Raw genomic sequence first — 21671 nt, 5'->3', positions numbered from 1 at the left:
GCAGCCAAGGCTGCTTTGTAGCATCACATTCCACACCAGCCTCTCCCTGCTGGTGGGCACTGAGGGGGTGATGGAGAAGCAGAAAAGGCCTTGACTCTGTGTAAGCACTGCTCAGCAGAAACTGCAATGTCCCTGAATTATCAACACTGTTTCCAACACAAATTCAAAACATAGACCAATACTAAGTACTGTGGAGAAAATTAACTCTACCCCAGCCAAAACCATCACATACTTCTATGTGTGTCTGCTGTATTTTTTGAAGCCTGCAATACCACTGTTTCAGTGGTAGGTGTACATGCCTTATAAGTCAAATGCAGTTACCCTTACTTTCCAGAGTCTTGGCAGCACTGCTGTCTCTAGTGCTCATAGTCTATATTCAGGAAATTGGTAAAATTCTCAAGTGGAAATGAACTATGGTTGTTCTCTTATTTGAGAACTCTGCTAAAAATGTGGGTGGTTTTTTTTTTTTCAGAATCTCCTGGTACTGTTGATCCAGGGCTCTACAACATCTGCTCTTTACATGTAGCTAAAATTATACACATAAATTGATATGTGAATAAGCTGCTCTCTTATTCAGACATTTATAGGATATTATAAGGCATCTAGAAAGATTAAGGATGATAATACCTGCTGGTTTTTATTCTTTCTGATGACATTCTCAGAGAGGGCACAGCCTTAGCCATGTTTTGAATCAGGACATCATGATCTTTGGATGATGCTGTAAACTAGAATAGAACATTCATTTTATATGTTATTTTTATTATACCTGTTTTTTTTATGTTATTTGGTACAATTAGGGGATGTTTGGGTCCCAGGTTTTAAACAGCCACCTACATCTTGCTATGTTCATCCGCTGAACACCTTTTGAGATATCTTCACAACTTTTAAAGTGCCAGGATGTTGTGTTGCAGGGTAAAAATAAACACATGCACAAAGAAGAGCAGATGAAACTAAACATCACACTAGATTATTCCTTGCATTTCTAAACAGTAGCACACCATAATATCACCTAAACTACTGCCTCTTTCCAGAGCTAAAGGGGATAGATTGCACCAGTGGGTTGTACAATACTGGAACTTGTCCATCATGCCTTCTCACACGTATTCACATGCAAACATGTACAAGAGTAGTGAAAGACAGACAAATGCAAATATTATTAGATATGGTATTAGCTAGTTACCAGGCATGTTTGACTGCAGACATAAGAAATATGTTGTCATTCAATAGCAAGATACAGCAAACTTTCCTCTTTGCTTTTGACAGTCTGAAAATAGATTTAATCTTAGATTTAGTCAAAAGCACAAGGCACTATCTGCCTTCTTGTTTTATGCTATACAATTTCTTATCTTACATGTTTTATGGCTATGTAATTCCACTGACTTCAGGGGAATTATTTCTTATTTACAGCAAGTGTAAGAAAGGCAGCAAGGTCATTCACAGTGGTACCTGGAAAAGCACCCCCCCAAAAAAAAAAGAAATGAGGTGAGCTTCTCCTCAGGAACTAGCAGTGTTTTTCCATTAGAAATATCACAGGGATTTCCTACACCACATCATTGTTCTCATTGCCTTTTAAATACTACACTGCAGTTCTTGGTTTAATAATGAGACATACAGTGCTTCCTCTCACATCCTGGAGAGCAAAGAGTTATCACTGGCAAGCCATTTTCAGCTAGCAAGGAAAAGCTTAGTCTGTCTGCAAGGCTACAAAGAGCCTTACTTTTTAATGTCAATGGCTGTCAAACACTGCACTCAGAATTGATATATTGGTGGTTAGCCTAAGAGGTCCTTGTCCGTGATTAGGATACGTGATTACAGAAATGATGCAAATATTGATAGCAATTAATCATGGGTACCTCAATGCAGTTTCCCCTTTTATCCTTTCTTCTCGAGGATTTATTTTTTTTTCCACAATGTCATTTCTTAAAAAGATCAGTAGCTTCCATTATAAGCTTTTGCATTTAGAAGCCTTATTTTCATCATCTTTTTGTCTGGTGTTTTAGACCTTGGGGGCATCAAAACTGCTTTGTGTAATGCATGAGTTATGTGCTGTAGAAACTTCTTAGTAGACAAGTTCAGAAACATTCACAAATTGGCAGGGAGAAGGGTCACAACCATGTTGTCCTCCAAGAGACTGAAGGATACATAGGTCAGATTAGATGAAGTAACTTAAGCAAAGTGGGGTGCTTTGGAGGGTTATAGACCTCTCATGTTTTCCTTCTACATTAATCCTGGCTAATGTAGGAGCAAGTTTTCTACAAGTAAGAGAATAGCTCTGCTGTCACCTCCTTCCATATGACCATTCCTCATTTAATCATTGGTCAACACCCTGTGAAATGGCAAGGGCAAGTACTGTTTTTCACCTGTGAGAGAGCTGTGCCTCAACAAATACTCATCTCAGAGGCTGCATGTTCCAAAGGAAAATCAAATCAGTGTCAAATCCTCTGCACCTTACTGGCTAAGTCCCAGGCCTGTGTATGCATGTTTCCGGTCAGCTGACAGTTTCAGTGCCTCAGCAGCTCTGTTCAGAGCAATGGGCATGCTTCAGGGTTACCCGCAACCAGCAAATCTAGTGCCTCACCTGCACGCTTCCTACATCATAGGAGAGGCTTGATAGTTTGCTTTTAATTCATAAACATATACCGTGAAAGGCAGTCTTCTGATTCTAATGTTTTCCTAGTAGATTGCTTTCCTTACAACTCAACGTATTTACTTCCTAGTAAAGAGGTCCTTGGAGGACTTCCTGGTATTTGGCATCTTAGCGTGATTAGAAACACACATCTTACAGAGAAAATCTACTTTGAGCTGAAGCTTTTTTGTCAGATTCATGCCCTGAAATGAGAGGCTGAAGTAGTTTCTTTTTCTGAGAATCAGATCAAAGAGATAAAGGGATTAACTCCTTTTGCTGTCTTCAGTCTTGCATTTCTGTGCATTCTCTTCCCATGGGTTCCCATTATCTTGCATCAGAAACACAGAATAGCAGCAAACAAACATGAGAGAGCTCATGTACCAACTCTGGTAGAGCCCTGTGGGCAAGCAGCTGGCAGAGCTGCACTGTTTCTCTCTTTTTCTCTCTCTGTCTCTTCCCCTGCCTTGCATAGAAAGTACCCATTGGAATCCATGTCTGGCAGAGGGTTGGTGGTACACCAGACTACCAAGATATAAGGCAAGGGAGATGAATTGCTAAAATGCAGCCTGAAGGCAGATAGGGGCTTTGACAAACTGTAAAATTGTTCAACATCTTGACTGGGGCCAAGAGGCCTTTAGCAACACACCACTGGGGGCTGACAGAACTCAGCAAGTAATGCTGTATGCTGCCTTTGGTTTTTACTGTTCTTGGCAGCTAAGGAAAGATATGGCTCGAGTGAAAGTCTGGGAAACTTGGTATAAAAGGCAAGCAGGGACATCTTAGAGCATAGTCCTTTCTGTTGTGCTCAGAGATAATCCTCCAGAATTGTTGGGCAGGTTCCAGTACTCCAGGCTTTGAAAGTGTTCTTCTTTGCTTAGTTGGTTGGGTTTGTATTTGTTTGTTTTGGTTTTTGTTTTGTTCTTTCCTTCATTTGAGGAAAACCTTAAATGACATAATAGTTATCATTCTGTCTTTATCTTCAACTCAAGCAACAACAGAGATGGGTCAATTACATCGATCCTCCTCAAAAAGTGGAGCTTAAAAGGTAGGTAAAGAATTATCCAAGGATTTTTTTTTATTTTTTTTTTTTTAAATCAGAACAAACTAAATTCACTTATTTCAATTTCTTTATTCAAGCAACCTGCTTGTTTTCCTGTGTGACTCAGGTTTACTCTCTGCTGATGTACTGCTGTATTCTCTAGTTCTCACCTCCATAAGGTTACCTTGCTGTTCTGTATGTCTTACAAGGGAAAATTTATCCTGAGATTTAATATTTTGAAGACTGAATTATCAAACCACTGGGGGTTGAAACTAGATGATCTTTAAGGTCCCTTCCAACCCAAAACATTCTATGATTCTATGAAACCATAGCTTTCATGTGTTCCGTGTAGCATCCTAACCCCATCAGTGTTAGAAATGCTTCATTCCAGGCAGGAGCTCAGACAGAAAATAAATTATTCAGACTGAAAGTCAAAAAGAGTAAGTTTCAACAGTTGCCAGAATTTGATTACTTGTTGATTACTTGATAGAGACAGCATTCTGAGGGAGTTTTCACACAAATACTTTCTCCTTCACAGTGCCAGAAGCTTTAATAGCCCACCTTCTTCCAGGTGAAAATCAATATATCTGGTTTCTGCTTTCCTAGAGGTTGTACAGAAAAGTAAACAAAAACACTGATACAAAAGAGAAATGATAGAAAAATCATAGACAATCTCAGCACAAGGAAAATTTGTGAATTTTAAAACGAAGCTCCAGATGCATGTTTGTTGATTGAGTGAGTAGCAAATATCTCCAGAGATGCAGAAAGCCCTTTGAAGTTAAAAAGGAGAAAGAAAAAGAAAAAAAGAGAGAGAAAGAGAGCAATTACAACATATCTCTACTCTACAATCTTTTTTTAGGCTGACTTTACACAGATAAAAATACTGAGATTATAATCAAGAGATTGCTTAGCAAACACCTTACACCAGGTTCAGCTAAGGTCAGTGGATTTGTATTCTTACAATCTGTTTTTGTGTCAACGACTGAATCTGATGCTGAATTTTTTGGCTGTTAGTAATCTGCAAAAATCTGCAGTTTGAGCAATGTGAAGGGGGTGTATGGGTATGCAGGCTGATGAATATACATAATAGTTTTAATCTACTAAAGGGATATTCATGCGGCTGAGATGAAACAGCTCATAGCCAGCTCCCAACTGATTCCATGTGCCTTTTTCCCAGGTGCCTGCAGGATGGGGATTCTGGAGTCCAACGGAGCAGTTGTAGTAGCCACTCTCTTTTCACCTCGTTGGTGCTACTAGTTTCAAAGTTTCATCAGGCACCAGAGAGATCCCTGATAAGCAGGGAAAGCAGGGAAACTCCAGAGATCCTTAAAGAATTCATTCAGATCTGTATGCTGTGTCCAAATTCATTCTGGACTTGGCTTCCCTATCTGAATTCCCTGTGCATGCTCATAGTTTCCTTGGGTGCATGCACCTTCAAATTACCATCTTGATGAAAGAGCCATAAATAACCTGCGAAGTAATCTAATAGAGCAGAACATGAGCATTGCCTGAGGCGTGTTGAGCTCTAACTGACTGTGTTAAGGTGTTGTATGTTAATATACAGATAATGTTAGTCAAGTTCTGTGCATTTTCCTTAACTGTGTGAAGTGAACACTCAGATTAGGTGGTACTACAAAGCCTCAAAAACCAGGCTGAGATTTTTGCAAGGAGATTTAGGTATCTAAATTGTATTGACTTTTAGTTAGCTGCAGGGACCTAAATTCTATGTCAGACCTAAGGGATTACTCTTCTTCTTCTTTATGTTTTGCTCCAGGCAGAATGGATGCAGGCTTCTTAAAAAGAAATAGTTGGGTTTAATTTTAAGCAAATTAAAACTTAAGATATGAATAAGCCTATTTTTAAAGGGTTTGAAAAATTATACAGGTATCCTGTTAGGATAAATTCCTTATGTATTACAGAGAAACTGAAATGTTTTGTGTTATTTCAGTGGCTTTTTCTTGATAATTGCCTGCTTGTATCTTTTTATTTTAAATAACTTCTAGGTTTCAGATTGGTTAATGTACCATTAAAGGAATTTATTTGCACAGAAATCATTAAATGTACTTTTTATTTCTTTGGAGTCCTTTGAGCATGACTTAAATGGATTGTTTGCCTAGCTACTGATTTTCATTAGCATGGGAAAAATTAACAGCTTTGGTACCATATTCCCAACATGGTAGTTTTGAATGTCAGAGCAGTTTTCCTGTTTACTTTTCACTATTGTTGAGACCCATTCTTTTTCTTAGGTATTTCTTTGCTAAACAATGTCGATGGTAAGTATCACCTTTACAGTAAACCTAAATATATAAACGCTGTATATATATATATAAGCCAAATATATATGGGCCCACTGTAGGAGAGGATCTGGTTTGAGACCATCATAAAATCTGAACATGCGCAAGTCTATGGGACCTGATGAAATCCATCCGCGGGTCCTGAAGGAGCTGGCAAATGAAGTTGCTAAGCCACTGGCCATCATATTTGAAAAATCATGGCAGTCAGGTGAAGTTCCCGATGACTGGAAAAAGGGAAATATAACCCCCATTTTCAAGAAGGCGAAAATGCAAGACCCAGGGAATTACAGACCAGTCAGTCTCACCTCTGTGCCTGGCAAAATCTTGGAGCAGGTTCTCCTGGAAGGCATGCTAAGGCACATGAAAAACAACAAGGTGCTTGGTGACAGCCAGCATGGCTTCACTAAGGGGAAATCCTGCCTGACCAATTTGGTGGCCTTCTATGATGGGGCTACAGAACTGATGGACAGGGGTAGAGCAGTTGATGTCATCTACCTGGACTTGTGCAAAGCATTTGACACTGTCCCACACAACATCCTGGTCTCTAAATTGGAGAGACATCAATTTGATGGATGGACCACTCGGTGGATAAAGAACTGGCTGGATGGCCACACACAAAGAGTTGTGATCAATGGCTCGATGTCCAGCTGGAGACCAGTAATGAGTGGTGTCCCTCAGGGATCGGTGTTGGGACCAGTCTTGTTCAACATCTTTGTTGGTGACATGGACAGTGGGATTGAGTGCACCCTCAGCAAGTTTGCCGATGATGCCATGCTGTGTGGTTCAGTTGGTACGCTGGAGGGAAGGAATGCCATCGAGAGGGACCTTGACACGCTTGTGAGGTGGGCTGATGCCAACCTGATGAAGTTCAGCCAAGCCAAGTGCAAGTTCCTACACCTGGGTTGTAGCAATCCCAGACACAGCTACAGACTGGGCAAAGAAGAGATTCAGAGCAGCCCTGCAGAGAAGGACTTGGGTTTGTTGGTCGATGAGAAAATGAACATGAGCCGGCTTCAGTGTGCGCTCGCAGCCCAGAAAGCCAACCGTATCCTGGGCTGCATCAAAAGGAGCGTGACCAGCAGGTTGAAGGAGGTGATCCTGCCCCTCTGCTCTTGTGAGACCTCAGCTGGGGTATTGTGTGCAGTTCTGGTGTCCTCAACATAAAAAGGACATGGAACTGTTGGAACAAGTCCAGAGGAGGGCCACGAGGATGATCAAGGGACTGGAGCACCTCCCATATGAAGACAGGCTGAGGAAGTTGGGGCTGTTCAGCCTGGAGAAGAGAAGGCTGTGTGAAGATCTCATAGCAGCCTTCCAGTATCTGAAGGGGGCCTATAGGGATGCTGGGGAGGGACTCTTCATTAGGGACTGTAGTGACAGGACAAGGGGTAATGGGCTCAAACTTAAACAGGGGAAGTTTAGATTGGATATAAGGAGGAAATTCTTTCCTGTTAGGGTGGTGACGCACTGGAATGGGTTGCCCAGGGAGGTTGTGAGTGCTCCATCCCTGGCAGTGTTCAAGGCCAGGTTGGATGAAGCCTTGTGTGGGATGGTTTAGTGTGAGGTGTCCCTGCCCATGTCAGGGGGGTTGGAACTAGATGATCTTGAGGTCCTTTCCAATCCTAACTATTCTATGATTCTATGATTCTATATGGTATGTTGAAATTTGCTTCACATATTTTGATTTGTGAATGACTGCAAAAGATACTGAAAAATACTAAAAAGTGCCCTGAATCTCATACAATGGTGTCCTTCTGGAAAGCAACCTGGGGGCTTGCCATTACAATTCAATTCTTTTCAGTCTTAGTGAAGACCTCAGTTATACTTTATCCCAGTTATATTAAGGTATGTTAAGGATGAATCAATGGATGGAACCAGACAAGATATAATAAATTCAGGAGTGCAATGCTCATTCAACTGAACCTGAGGTTGAGCTGCTTGTAAATGAGTGTCCGTTCCAATCCTTCACATAATGATGAAGAGATTTTTCTCTAGAAGCAGACTTCTATATATTTTCAGCTCTGTCTGATGGATGAGCAGGGATAAGTCACAGGTATTTCTATAGGACCCAGTTCATGCAGACGAAATCAGACAATACTGCTGTCTTCCTCCAGAAGGCAATTTAAAAAATACCTCAACAAAAACCAAACCAACTAACACAACCAACCAAACCAAAGCCTTATAATAAGCATATATTAACTGTTATTCATTGACTTACCATTTGTTCTACACAATTTTTGGACACTGCATCATACACCCATATATTAATTTAAAGTTATTTATTTAACTGCAAATTTCTTTGCAAAAATCTTTGCAAGAATAAGCATTACATTATTATAAATGCTGATTTGTGGCATATCTTACAACAAATTGTTTTGTGTTTTTGATTTCATTTTTGTTATGACTCAAGGCTACAGGTAGTTAAAATTGAGAAAGTGGAAAGAAAACTAGATTCCACTGATTATTTTAACGTGACTGTTAAAATATACAGCTAGATATCAAGAGTAAAGCTTTAATTTTCTTCAGGAACACAGAAATCAGGTAGGAAGAATGGAAAGGTTCTTTACGGGTTTAAATGTGCTTTTTTTTTGTTCTGGTGTGTCACTTGGCATATGTCAAAATAATGTAACTGCAGTGGAATTTAAAATCTGGGATCCACTGAGTGGTTTAGTACAGCAATAGTTGTTTCCTTTTCAAGGTCTTATGCATAATTATCATGAGTGACAGCAATAACTTTTAGCTGAGCTACCAATGACCAGAAGAGCTATATCGTACCCACTGTTTGGGATGTTGTTGCATTTGTGAGGTTCTATTCAAAATAATACAGTATAAATACTATTTACCCCAGTGGGTATGAACAACAGAAAAATGCCGAATGAAATGCTGAAGAGAAAATGGGTTTTCTGAGCTCACCCTCTGTTTAAGAGAAAGATTGCTTAGAACATGAATGCAACAAACCACAGGCTCCTGGATCAAGCCCAGTACAGAACAGAATAAATCTAAATTGAAAACAGAGATGCAGTTCTCCGTCTTATGCTGAACATTGTCCTTTAAAAACAGATCCGCAGAAAAAGTCGTTAGATGGAGCTGCTTATGCATGGGTTTGAGAACTGGTTGCACCTGAATGCTGGGGTGCTCTGAACTCTGTAACTTGTCTAACATCTTCTCACTGCAGAGCTTTGAGAAAGGCTTCACATTCTACCAAGTGTGCCTAGAAAAGCATTACCTAAAGAAGTGCCTCAGAACAATTTCTCAAGAGGCCTAAACGTCAGGACCTATCAAATATGAGGAAAGGTAAAACATGCTTAGGGCCTTTAGCAACCCACAAAATAGGTACAGATAAAATAACAAACTTGAAATAATAATGCTTTAAGAAATTAATCTGAATACAGGATTAAAAAAGGCAATAAACACATAGTTTCCCACACTGACTGAGTAAACAAATGAAGTGGCCAGTAAAACAGAAAGTGAGATGGGGGTAAACTTGTTACACTTCAAGATTCATCTTACTAATCAGTGGAGATTCGTTATAGCTGCCTTGAAACAAGACTGAGTTTACAGTGATTTTCTTACTCTGTTCCTAAGGAGTTGTGCAATTACAGCCTAGAGCAGTATACTGGGTTTATTAGTGTGTTTTTAAGAAAGATGTCTTCTGCCACACTGCATGACTGGCTACAAGCACAAACGTTAAGGTACCTTTCAGCAGTGTGTAGCATTAATGCAACAGGTGCAGTCAATCTTCCCACATTTTATTCAAGTTGTTTATGAACTGGCTGATACTGGCTGGCTCTGTTAGGGGAAATGTGGGGGCGGAGTGGAAACAGTTGCTATTCAGGTGAAGTAATTATTAGGTAGTGATTAGGGGGAGAGATTAAAGGTCAGTAGAGCTCCCTTCTGAGATGTAGGGGCTTCTTGCTGGGAGGTGGCTGTGAAGGGGTGAGTATTGATATGGGTGGCTTCGATTGTTGGGTTTTTTTCATGTTGTCTAAGCAATATGCTAGAGATATTTACCAAATACAAAGTGTCATTAGGGGGGAGCTGAGTGTCTAGAGCTTATCTTTCTTTCTCTGGGGAGGACACTGCTTAAACAATAAGAGGAGCTAAATGCTGATGCTAAGTGCTGTTGGGTTGGCTTGCTGGAATCTGTAGAAGCGAGTCTGCAAGAAGGGAGTTTTCATGCTTTCAAGAAGGTCTTGGAGCCTCTGTTTTGCATCTATGAAGATGTAGTTTAGTTTTCTGTCTGTGGTTTTTTCTCTGTGCTAAGAAGTTGTGGTCCCTTCTTCCTCTTACATGGTAGCTGTATTCTTCTTACTGGAGTTATCCCTAATAACAGTGCAACTATGGAGCAGGGACTACGCCAGGCCCCTCAGCCACAAGCTGCCATTTCCAGGGTTACTGGGATGAGGGAAAACAGACACAGCAGTAGTTGTGTGGAGAATAGAGCCTGTTTCAAGCTCTGCATCACAGCTTCCCTATGCAGACTGGGACTTGATGTTCCTCAAGTGCCTCCCCTAACAGTTCCTTCTGATGTGGATAAGGACAGCTGTAGACTTAGATGCTAGTATGCTAACTGCTATATGTTCATATTAATGTAGCTTTCTTGTGTGGGGATTTGGGAGGTATGTTGTGGGAGATAAGAGAAGAGGTGAAGAAGCAAGATACAAGGAAACTGGTATTTCCTCTAATAGAAATACAATTCTTCAGATTAAGCTGGAGATGCATAGCCTATCTCTAATTTATTATCCTCAGAGAGGAAAATAAGATCCCAGATTGTGTATAATGCAGTATTTGGCTTGCTAAGCATTTTCTATAATGATTCATTAGTAATATTCTCCCAGCATAAGGAGAGGACGATATTCCCAACTAAAGATGGTCTATCATTTCCTGCATTGGTAATTGAATTGTAACTCATAATTTGCAGATTAAGTACTTGAAATACCCTGCCAGCTTTGAGGTAAAAGGCAAAAAATGTAATGCTTTAGTTGAAGTAACCTTGAAGGTAAATGGAAACCTATATCCATCCATGCACAGGTCTATTAAAGGTTCCCTTGTTACAAATCACAATAGAAACATTTGAGAAGGTAGTGCAGCAAAAACTGAAAGACATATTCAGTCACTGAATCACCTCAGGGGGCTTTTTGTATGTGAGTGCATGAAAATTTAAGAGGAGTGGGGACTTTTAACAGTGGGAGCAGGAGAAACAAGTACCTGCTAATGTGAAACAAAATTGGAGGTGGAGTTTTGAATGTGGGCCCTTTTTGTGACTCTCAAAATGGTGATATTTTTACTGGCATAGTGCCTAACAGCCTTAGGCAACTACTGTGTGAAATAGTCTAGCCCAGGTGGGTAATAGCTGAATCTAATGGTGTTAGATTAGGAAACCTGAAGCCTAAAAGTAGGGATGAAAAAGTCGTTACAAATTCCTGGTTCAGCCACAGGAAGGTGCTCTGTCTCTAATGCAGAAGGCAGGTACTTGCACAGTAATTCTCCCATCATGAGAACTGACCTGACAAGAAAATCTAAAGGAGTGTCTGGTTTGAAACAAGAGACAGCACTGTGTTTGAGGACAGAGCCCTGTGAACCAGACAGTCTATCCATGTGAGAGCCTGTGCTAGCAGCCTGAGGGCTCCTAGAGCTGTGTGAGCAATCATGGGGCCTTCCAGGACAGAGGTATGGGGGAGTCACAGCTGTTCTCCTGCTCTCTGAAAGCTGAGGGTAACCACTACCAGATCAACATTGATCATGGGTTTGTTGAGAGAAAAAGAACAAGAAATTATCAGCTTGATATGCACCATCCTGGTTCTGTTGTAGGTCTTCCTTTAATGTGGTGTGGATGTAGGTTAGGGAAGACATGAGGACAAGAAAGGGTCACAAAAAATCATTTTGTCCAACAATAAAGTTTCCAGGGAGAGCATTGTCAGTATTACTACACTAAATTGGGCTTTCAAGAGCCTATAGACTAATGCTTGTGGGCAAATATTTGGAAAGGTGAAAGCATTCTGAAAAAGAGCATGGGACACAGTGTGTGTGTTCTTAGCAGGGAATACTTTTCTAGCTGCTGTTACCCTCCTCATTAAAAATCAGCCCACCTCCTTTCCTGTGACTCTCCAAAGCACGTGCCTTACTGTTGCTACCAACCCAAAAGAAGTTGAAGTTAGAGCTACCTTTCAGGAATGACACTAGCTAGTGCAGTTAAAGCAATACAAAGAAACATTTTAAATGCTGGTAGTTAAGTGATAGCACAAATAGCTACAAAATTTAAATGAAACAAAAACCACGACTGTCACACAAATGTTGGATGATAATGAAGTGACTTTTGTGCGAGTGGTGGAAACAATACAATGTTAGTCATGATTCCATGGCAGAGTTAAGAGACATATCCTTACATTTTGAGTAGAAATATCAAGGCATCTTCTGTACACCCAAAATGAGTAGAGTGAATTACTAAACAAAACTGGTAATATACCTATTAGAAGACCTGAATTGATCTCAGGTCAATTTCTCTTCTCCCATAGGCAATGGAGGTAACTTCCTGCACATAACTACTAATACATAGGAAAATTATTTTTTTTCTCTTTGCTACTGCAAAGAAATTGGGGAATGAAATGTGAAAATAGTCTTCATCACTGGTTCTTCAGTTCTAACAAGCAGTATCATGCAGTACCAGAAATAGACTCAAGGTGGCCTTAAGCAGAGCTTAAACTGCAGTTTGTCACTTCTTTTGCTTACATTCTGGTTTCCGCAGCTACCTAAATTAATGCTTCTATCCGTAATTGTCTACAAATTGTCAATCTTGCTTGACTGTAAAACCAAACATTATTACCAATGCTAAATATTAGCAGCTTTCTGCATTTTCTGGTGTCACAGCTCCTGATATGTGTAATATGTGTGAAAGGCTCTAGAAATGTAACTTACAAGTTAAAGTCCTTTGTCCTTCTGTACCTAGTTAACATAAAATGTTGGTGGGGCTGTTGCTGCTGTCAGCACAGGCATTTAATTAGCTCAAGATGTGCATAGGTGACCAAGGTCCAGTGATTTAAAGTTTTCCACATTTTTAAGTTACCTAAAAGCATGTAATGGGAAGTGGCATTTCTCAAGACAAAGATGGGGTCTACCAACCTTCAAGGAAAGAATTCAGAAGTATAAAAATGGGACTTGCACATGAGTTTGCTGTGTGATCTAATGACATTTTGTCGGGATGTTCAGAAAGCTTTTTAAACAAGTATTAAAAGAAAGAATTTTCAGCATGCAGTGAAGTGATGAAGTTTTGTTTTGGGTTTTTTTTTTTTTTTTTTTTTTGGAGAAGTGTCTTATGCTATTAAAGCTTTTTATTCCTCTAATTATCAGTGGATACTAATGATTTGCAAAAACCTAAGGAAGACTGTTTTCTTTCTTTGAAGCATTTATCATACTGTAGAAGATAGGAAAGCAATTCTGAGATTTTCAAATTGCATTCGAAGTTTCACCTTTTACCTTGTCTCTGATACTTAAAAAAGAATGACACAGCTAGAACTGTCTGCCTTATTTAAAAGGTTAAATATGGCTTCTTGGTTACCAAATTTATAATTGTACTGGTGGTGAATGAAATAGTTTGGATACTGTTGGTCAAATAAGACCTTGGTAGAAAAAGTTTTTGCTATAATTTATCAAAGACCTTGAAGCTGTCGGTTCAAGAACAGTAAAAGATATGTGATTACATGTTTATGAAATTATAAAATGAAGCAATGGCTTTTAGTTTATGTCTCAAATGGGAACTGTTACCTCACAGTATTAAGTATTTTACAATTAAAAACTGTAGTCTGTGCTTTTTGTTTAGAGGTTATTTGCATCTGGTTATTAGCTGAACAATGGGAGGCTTTAAGAACTTGATCTAGAATCTGTGATGTAGAGGGGGTAGTTGATAGTGAAATGTGTGGTGAAATGGGTTATGGCTTCAGTCTCAGCATAGTCTTCTCCTTTGACATAAAGCATCTCCAAAAACCTATGCAAACAACTTTGTTTGATCAGGCCTGTTTTTCCCATCTAATTCTATACTACTGCAGAGATGATGTTAAGTATCCATTGGACAAAAGTCAGGAAAATACTGCTTCCAGGATAATTCTCTTCTGTCATACATTATAAATGGAAATGCCTGCAAGTTCGGTGGCTCTCTGTAGGTTAATCTGGCCCATATTTTTTCCATCAGCTATTATAGCTGATCTTAAGGTCCTTTCCAACCCTAACTATTCTATGATTCTATGGTTTGTTCAGAGATGAAGTGCTGCTGTGCACCCATATATTTCTATAAATGGACACGGTCTTAATATCGGAAGATGTGATTCAAGTAACAGATAAACGGTAGCAGTAAAAGTTACTTTGTCTCACTGATAATCTATCACTGATAATAAATTCCCTAATAACAACAATTATGAGTTTAGTACATCCCAGCAGGCAACACTGTAGTCATTGTTAAAGTGACTTTGTTATTACTAATGCTAGGAAATATTTAGGAGAAAAATGCACTAAAGTGCAGAAAGGGTGAAATTCTTCTATAAAGTGCTCTGGAAATCATGCAGAGATCTTGGGACTGTTTTCAGTTCCTTGGTGCTAGGATATTTGGGCTGAAGTGATTCCTAGTGGCTTCTGATGCCTTCTGGGTCATCACGCTGTCAGCATCTCTGTTACTGTCTTGACAGATTGTCACATAACTGAACTCACTTCTAGTTCCGGTGACCTTGGATGTCTGTGTGTGTGGAAGAGCAAATGTACTTGGTCAAACTTAAACACTTAAATTACAATTTTTCTAGGTAAAAGCCCAAGTTGTTGAAGCCTAGTTGTAGTATTGAGGGTACAGTTTTTATTGAAAGCTTAAGTGGCGCACTTTTTTCCTAGAAAGAAAAGCATAGCACTTATTGCCTGCTTTCTGTGGTTTTTTTTTTTTCAAGTGTTCATGCACACAATTTTCTATGGAATTTAAACAATAGCACTTATTTTACTTTTTTCTTTTACTAAAAAATATAAAGCTTGTGATTTAAGCCCAGCCTTAGAGTGTGATTCTCTATAACAAAAATAAAAAATGAGATTTGGTGCAGCCAAAACAAAACATTTGCTTCGCAGAATCTGCTTTGAAAGCATAAGGATACTTAACAGCATATACATAAAATCTCCATTTAAATAGAATTGTGGTGCGACAGCTTATATCCATCTTCTTCTGTGGAAGGTTTTATGTCAGTTTGGGTTTATCATACCTTAAATTGTCCAGTTTTGTGATGGAGTATTAGTGGGTACCTGCAAGAATGCTGATTTGAATTATTCACTTGGTTATGTACAGGCTATTTACATTGCTAAGGGAGAGTGAGAGGACCAAGAAAGCCGGAATATGCTAAAGCCCTGAAATTAAATCAAATACAGCTCTCTAGCCCTCTTTAGTCAAGGAGGTTCTCAGCAAAATGGGTTGAAGGTGGTTTTAATCAGACCACATACATGCAGAGCTCCATAGCTGAGTTGTGTGGTACCTGGACATTTTTCAGCACTGCCTGTATATGTTTGATTTGTATAATTAGGTTTCCAGTGAGCATACTTTCCAACAGACTCTCCAACAGCATTACTGCTTGGGGACCCTGATAAAAATGAATGATGGGGATTTTTGTTTTTAAACTTTCTATTGCCTGTCAGGGGAAGAAGGAAAGGCAGGTACACCTAGGTGGGGATGTCAGTGCCTTGTGGGCCTAGAAACTGCAAAAAGAAAAACAATTTTTGTGTTGCATACTACAGTCCTTTGCTTGGATGCTGAATTTGCTGCTTTGGTCAGTTCATGTCTGTGGCCAGGGCCATCTCCTTGCCCAGTGTCTGTCCCTGTGTGGCTATGTGCTTCTTGTGAAGGTCATCTCCTGCCCCAGCAAGGAATGGGGTGGGTGGTATTGGCAGTGGGGCTGTGGCTGTCTGTCACCTTGCTGAGGTGATAAAATCTAGATATTCCCTAAAGCTGTTACTGCTCCCACAGCTTGCATAATGCAAAAAGATGGGGATGCAGTGTCACGTATCTCCATCCATATGTTCCACTTGGGAAAACAAGGTGACCCTGAATGTTTGGAGGGATGTGGATGGTCCTTAAAGAGGCATGTGTTACCCAAGGAGCTGTTTGCAGCTTGGCCTGAAGGGAGGGGATAGGTGATGTTGGGTGTTGGTTTTAACAGGCATCTCTCACTCTGCCCAAGGAGGTGACTCCTGACAGTGAGAAGAATACCAACCACCTTTCCACCTTCCCCTTCCCACCTTGCATCGGCTCCATCATCCGTCAGCAGTGGGAAGATAAGTGCATGACCTACAAAAGGTGATTTCTGGGGGCTGCTTGAGTCTGTGTCTCTGTGGGGCTTGTGGGGTCCAAGGAGAGCAGGCTGGAAAAGGAGAAGGCAAACTGGAGTGGGGAGGCCAGTTGGGAGCTGGATGCTGGCTGGGGGATGCTTCTTGTATGGGGATGGGGTTCAGAATAGGATGCAAGCAGGTTTTGGAAAAGCCACTGCATCACAGCTCCCCTTTGTGTCTCCGTCACTTCACTGAGGGAACTCTGAGGGATGGGGGAAAACTTGTGGGCAAGTGAAATAAGTAGTGCCTGGGAAACAGGGAAGAGGCAAGTGTGTTTACTCTTTTGTCAATAGCTAACAGGGTGATCAGAGGTGTGAGCTAGCTGGCAATAAATTTCACGAATTAAACATTTAGTTTCTGGAGGTGGTTCTGCCTTTGGCAGTGAAAGGCAGAGAGCACAGGCTATGCCTGAACCTGGCATGGCTGTGGCAGGGGTAGGTGCTGTCACCATGAGGCTCTGGGAGAAGCTGTGCAGGGTTTATGGCATTGGCGGAAGTGATGTGCCAAGTCTCCACTGGGATCACTGTGAGCAGAGTGGAAAAAGGAGTGGGTGATAGGCAGGATCCTGGAGCCAGGACTGACCCCACCTGTGGTGTCGAGTGTTGTCCTGGGAGAAGTGGTGGCAGCCATCTAGTCCTGGTACTGGCTGGGGCATCGCTCCCTGGGATGCAGTGGGACGTGCCACCAGGAGAGCAGGGCTATGGGCAGGTGGGCTGGGGCCTGCAGCTTTTGAGACTGAACTGATTCAAACAGTGCCTTTTATTGTGTACCTTAATTAACATTTACTTACAGGCTTCCTCAGATGCTGCTGAGGAAGCTGGTCATGATAATGTGTTTAAAGATGTAGAAACAATACTAAATACCAGGAAATACCAGTTTCTGTGACAGAAAGGGGACATAAAGCACTGAAAATGTGAAAGGGAAGGGTGGCTTCAGTTTGGGTGAAAAGAAGGCATTTGAATTTTTAAAATGGCATCAAGTGTCATCATTAATACTTCTCTAAGCTTTACAGCCTCAGAAACTCCTAAAATTCAAGCTGTTTAGGATCATAAACAGTTATTCTCAGTACTGTTGAGACCAGTGTCACACTTGCATCAGAATTTTGATGTTTGATGTGTTTGCCTTCTGATGCATGACAGACAATTACATGCATCTCGAGAATGCCTCAGAGCTGCTTAAGACATCAAGGTTAGTCACTGAATGCGTTTGATGTTCCTCTTCTCCCTCATGACTATAGAGTTTTACATTAAGCGAAATTGTTTTAGTTAAGGATTAAGGGATTGTTGTTGGAACAGCAGAACAGACGCTTCAGCTTACATCTAACAAATGACAGTCAGTGACCTCTTGTCAAACTGTGGGAAGATGATCAGCAGTACTGTGGGTTCTGTGAATCTAAGGTGAAAATGTAAAATTCCATTTTGGAAAAAGTAGGGGCTCTTTAAATGAGCTTTTGCTGTTTATGTCGTGTTCCTCTTGTACCATTCATCAGAACACACAGGTCTGGAATTTGTCCCAGTGATACAGCCTAATGCAAGAGATACTTCTTCACCTCAGTAATTTAGGAGTTTGTGACTTGAAGGAAAGCGGCTCCTATAGTGTTAAACTTCTTCCATACAAGCTAACCTATGTGCACTAGTATAAGGTAGGACCAAAATTGTCCTTTCATGTTCATTTGCTCATCTTGGACAGCAAGAGCATGTGTGCAACAGGTACACCATGTTGTACTCAGTCTAAAGTTTCAAAATTCACTGAGGGTAGAAGATGCAAGGACAGGGATAAGCCTGTTTTTGTTGGATGATTGTTAAGCTGCAGTTGTTTCAAAGAGGCACAAACATTTTGAGAACCTGAAAGGATTGAAAATCATACAAAAGCCTACAGCAGTCCTTTGCAGATTTCCCCACTCACCCTCCTCAGAACAAAGTCCTATATCTTAGTGTTAAGATCATCGGGGACATAATGGTATTGTTGTTATTGATGCTGTGTTATTCTGTGCCATGGTGTTTCATCAATGTGTAAAATAAGGTCACTGTCTTGCAAGTGTTTTCAGCTCCTTCCTTTTGTACACAAGAGTTGCTTCAGAGACAATAGAATAGCTTGGCACACATAATCCTGCACTTACAGAATGAGTACTTGAATCTGATTAATATGCAAGATGGAGAAACGGATTCTGCAAGTGAAAGCTCTATGTGGAAAGATCGATGCAAGAAGAAATATGCCAAGAAATATTTCATAGATGGGAAGCAATGTTGCATGAAAAGAGGCAGAGACCCTAATAGTGAGACTTCAGAAGTTAAATGAACAGATATTTGGTGAAAACACTAATCCTTGACAATTCTACAAATGCAAAAAATAATTCATTAGCACTGTTGTTTTCAAGCTGTGATGTGATGGATCATTTAAGGTGTAAGTTTGAAAAACTACTTTAATTTTGAGAAAGCTGGAATTGAAAGTGTTGGTCTGGATCTTTGTTTTCTTGGTTTTAGGACTGTGCAGAGATGAGAGAATAATCAAGCAGGTGCTAGAATTTAACAGTGAGGATGACTTGGGGGGATTGCTGAGACAGGGTGCCAACTGGCTTCTTCAACTAAAAGTAAATGATCGAAAATATGAACAAGTTGTGCAGCCAACTTGCCTGGGGAACTCACTGAGAAAGGAGGATGCATGGCAGTTGGGATACTAGCGTTTGAACACTGGATATAACCTAAGCTTCCTAACTTAGTTTTGATAGGTTATTTCTGATACCTGTAATGTCTCATTCCTCCTTGTTGCTCCTTTTATTACTAATTTGTTTTTAATTAGAAAGTCTGTCTTTTGAGATTACAGTAGTCCAAAGACTGAACAATACCATTGTCAGGAAACCATAAAATTCACTTTGGTCTTTAATCTTTTACCCTGAAAGTTTATAACAGCTGTGATATTTTAAAAATAAAGAGTCAATGCATCATGATTTCTGATTGGCATTTCTAAGAAGGAAATCATAACTAATAATGTTTTTTGTTGGAAACCTAGAAATGCCATTATATCCCAGTATGCTGACATAGTATGTAAAATCACTTTATGGTGGTTATATTACTCCTGTAGCTAGCAATAAAGGAAGTTATTTTCCTTGCTGTAAATCATATATTTACAAGCACAATACAATAGTGCAGATGACTGATAGTTTGGACACAGCTTTTGTTAGCTGTTACAAAAAAAATGCCAAACAAACAAAACTAAGACCAGACTGATTCAGATGCTTGCTCTCATGGTTGACAGAGGCTATGAACTCTTTATGACACCATTCAGCAAGCTTTCTAGTCAACCACAGGAGGAGTTGAATCAGCTACGTCCAGACTCAAGACTAAAGAAGTGATTCTCTCTCTCTACTCCCCTCTCATGAGACTTTATCTGGAGTACTGTGTTCAGCTCTGGGGCCCTCAACACCTGTTGGAGCGTGTCTAGAGAGCCCCAAAGATGATCAGAGGGCTGGAGCATCTTTTCTATGAAGAAAGGCTGAGAAGGCTGTTCAGTCTAGAGAACATTTTTCTCCCTCATTTTCTTCTTTCAATGACTAGGTAAATACATACAGTACATTCATAGCGCTATCCTGCAGCAAGTAACTTCGGGTGCCAAGAAAACATGCTCCATTGTAACCAGAATTATCAGTACCCATGACCTCTACCAAACCCTCTATGTGGAGGGGAATGCATAATAGGGTGTAAGTTATTGTTCCTAACACAATCCCACAAGCTGTTATTCTGGTGCAATTTGACAATTTCCAATTTTGTCTGCTGGAAGAACTTGAGGTGCTTTCTGGTTTTGTGAAGATCCCAGGGAATGGCAACTGTACGTTGTCACTTGTCACATTTAACAATAATGAAATGTTGGCTGAAGTGCTGCAGTGACAGAGATAGAGCAGCCAGCTTCATTGTGACTATTCCTCTCTGGAAAGGCCATTCCAGTCTGCAACCTGCTTCTCTGACAATAAAAGCTACTATTGTAAAAGCAGCCAAGTCCTTTCAAAGTGCAACCTGATTCTCTTACAGCAGGGTGCATATATTCTGTTCTACAGAGGTGGCTGCTGTTGACATGTCATGGGAGGTGGGGGAGAATGAAAAAGTTGGTTTGGTTTGTTTTTTTTTTAATCCTGTGGCTGTGTTTTGTGCTTTTTTTGGGGGGTGGTTTTTGGTTTGGTTTTAGTTTGTTTGTTGGGTTGGGTTGGTTTTTTTGGGGGTGGGGGGGTGGTGGTGGTGGTATTTTGGGGTTTTTTTTGTTTGTTTTGTGGTTTTTTGTTGTGGGTTTTTTTTTTTCTCCACAAGAAACCAAACCAAAAAACCCAACAACAAACTCATAACCTTCAGCTATTTGCAGGACCGATTTCTTCTGGCGGTTCTATATACCCATAGTATTGTGATGAGTGACACACTGGATAAAATTAATGGGTTGCACAAAATCTATGTGTGCTGCTTAGCTGAATGTGAATACAAACCTGCTTTTGCACTGTAGAGGACTGCTTTGCTGCGCCACAGAAATTTGTCCAGTCCTGAGTCTGAAGAGCACAGGTTGTCCAGAGAAGCTTTGGATGCCCCATCTCGGGAAGTGTTCAAAGCCAGGTGGATGGGGCTTTGAGCCACCTGGTCTGGAGTAAAGTGTCCCTGCCCATGGCAGGGGATTGGAAATAGATGATCTTTAAGGTCTCTTCCAACCCAGACCATTTTGTGATTTATGTGTGCTGTACGTCATGGGATTCTTTATTTTGTGCCACCAACCACTGGCTTTCTATTGTGAATATGATTAAAAGAAAACCTTATTCTACACAAGCATATTCAAAACTAGCTAAATGAAAAACATTTATGCTAAGGAAGGGTGAGGGTCTGAAAAGGGAGATCTGAGATAACAGTACAACTTGAGGTCCTGATTTAGTAAACAAGTATTTGCTTAATGTTAAGTGGTTTGGGGGGATTATTTGCAGGTTAAAGATATGCTGAAGTGTTTTGATGGACCAGGAACTGAATGAAAAATAAGGTACTCAGTGCCTAACTTGGTGCTGAGGTTCTTGCTGCAATATGATGGGGCTGAGCAGCTGTCAGTATGTCTTGGAAAAGAGGGAAGAAATGAAGCCCTATATATTTTTAATAGCAGGGTAATTTTGTGTGTATGAAACAATGTCACATCCATGCATTTAATAACCATGTTTAAACCACCTTCAGGGCCACATGTTCACCAGTATGTTTAGTAAACAAAAGGAACAAGAACTCAGTTATCCTGATTATAGACACAGTAGATGGTAGGATTTGAATCTATAATGACTACTTCTTTTAAAGTGTTTTCATAACCTGGGCATTTCTTATTAACCCTGAAAAGCTTGCTGAAACAAAAAGCACTTCTT

The 21671-nt window shown here is 40.3% G+C and overlaps 1 long non-coding RNA gene across 3 annotated transcripts in view; it reads left to right on the top strand.

Moving 5' to 3' along the window:
- The first annotated feature begins 9855 nt into the window (after nucleotides 1-9855).
- The window catches only part of LOC136011159 (uncharacterized), a 178972-nt gene continuing 167156 nt past the window's right edge, over nucleotides 9856-21671 (top strand). For all 3 annotated transcript variants that reach the window (XR_010611244.1, XR_010611246.1, XR_010611243.1), the window contains exon 1: nucleotides 9856-9895. This is a non-coding gene — a long non-coding RNA (uncharacterized LOC136011159). The remainder of the gene's footprint in view (nucleotides 9896-21671) is intronic.

Source organism: Lathamus discolor, chromosome 3 (genome assembly GCF_037157495.1).
Source record: "Lathamus discolor isolate bLatDis1 chromosome 3, bLatDis1.hap1, whole genome shotgun sequence".
Classification (NCBI taxonomy): Eukaryota; Metazoa; Chordata; class Aves; order Psittaciformes; family Psittacidae; genus Lathamus; species Lathamus discolor.
The sequence above is the reverse complement of the archived record's forward strand: the minus strand, read 5'-3'. Positions and strand labels throughout refer to the sequence as shown.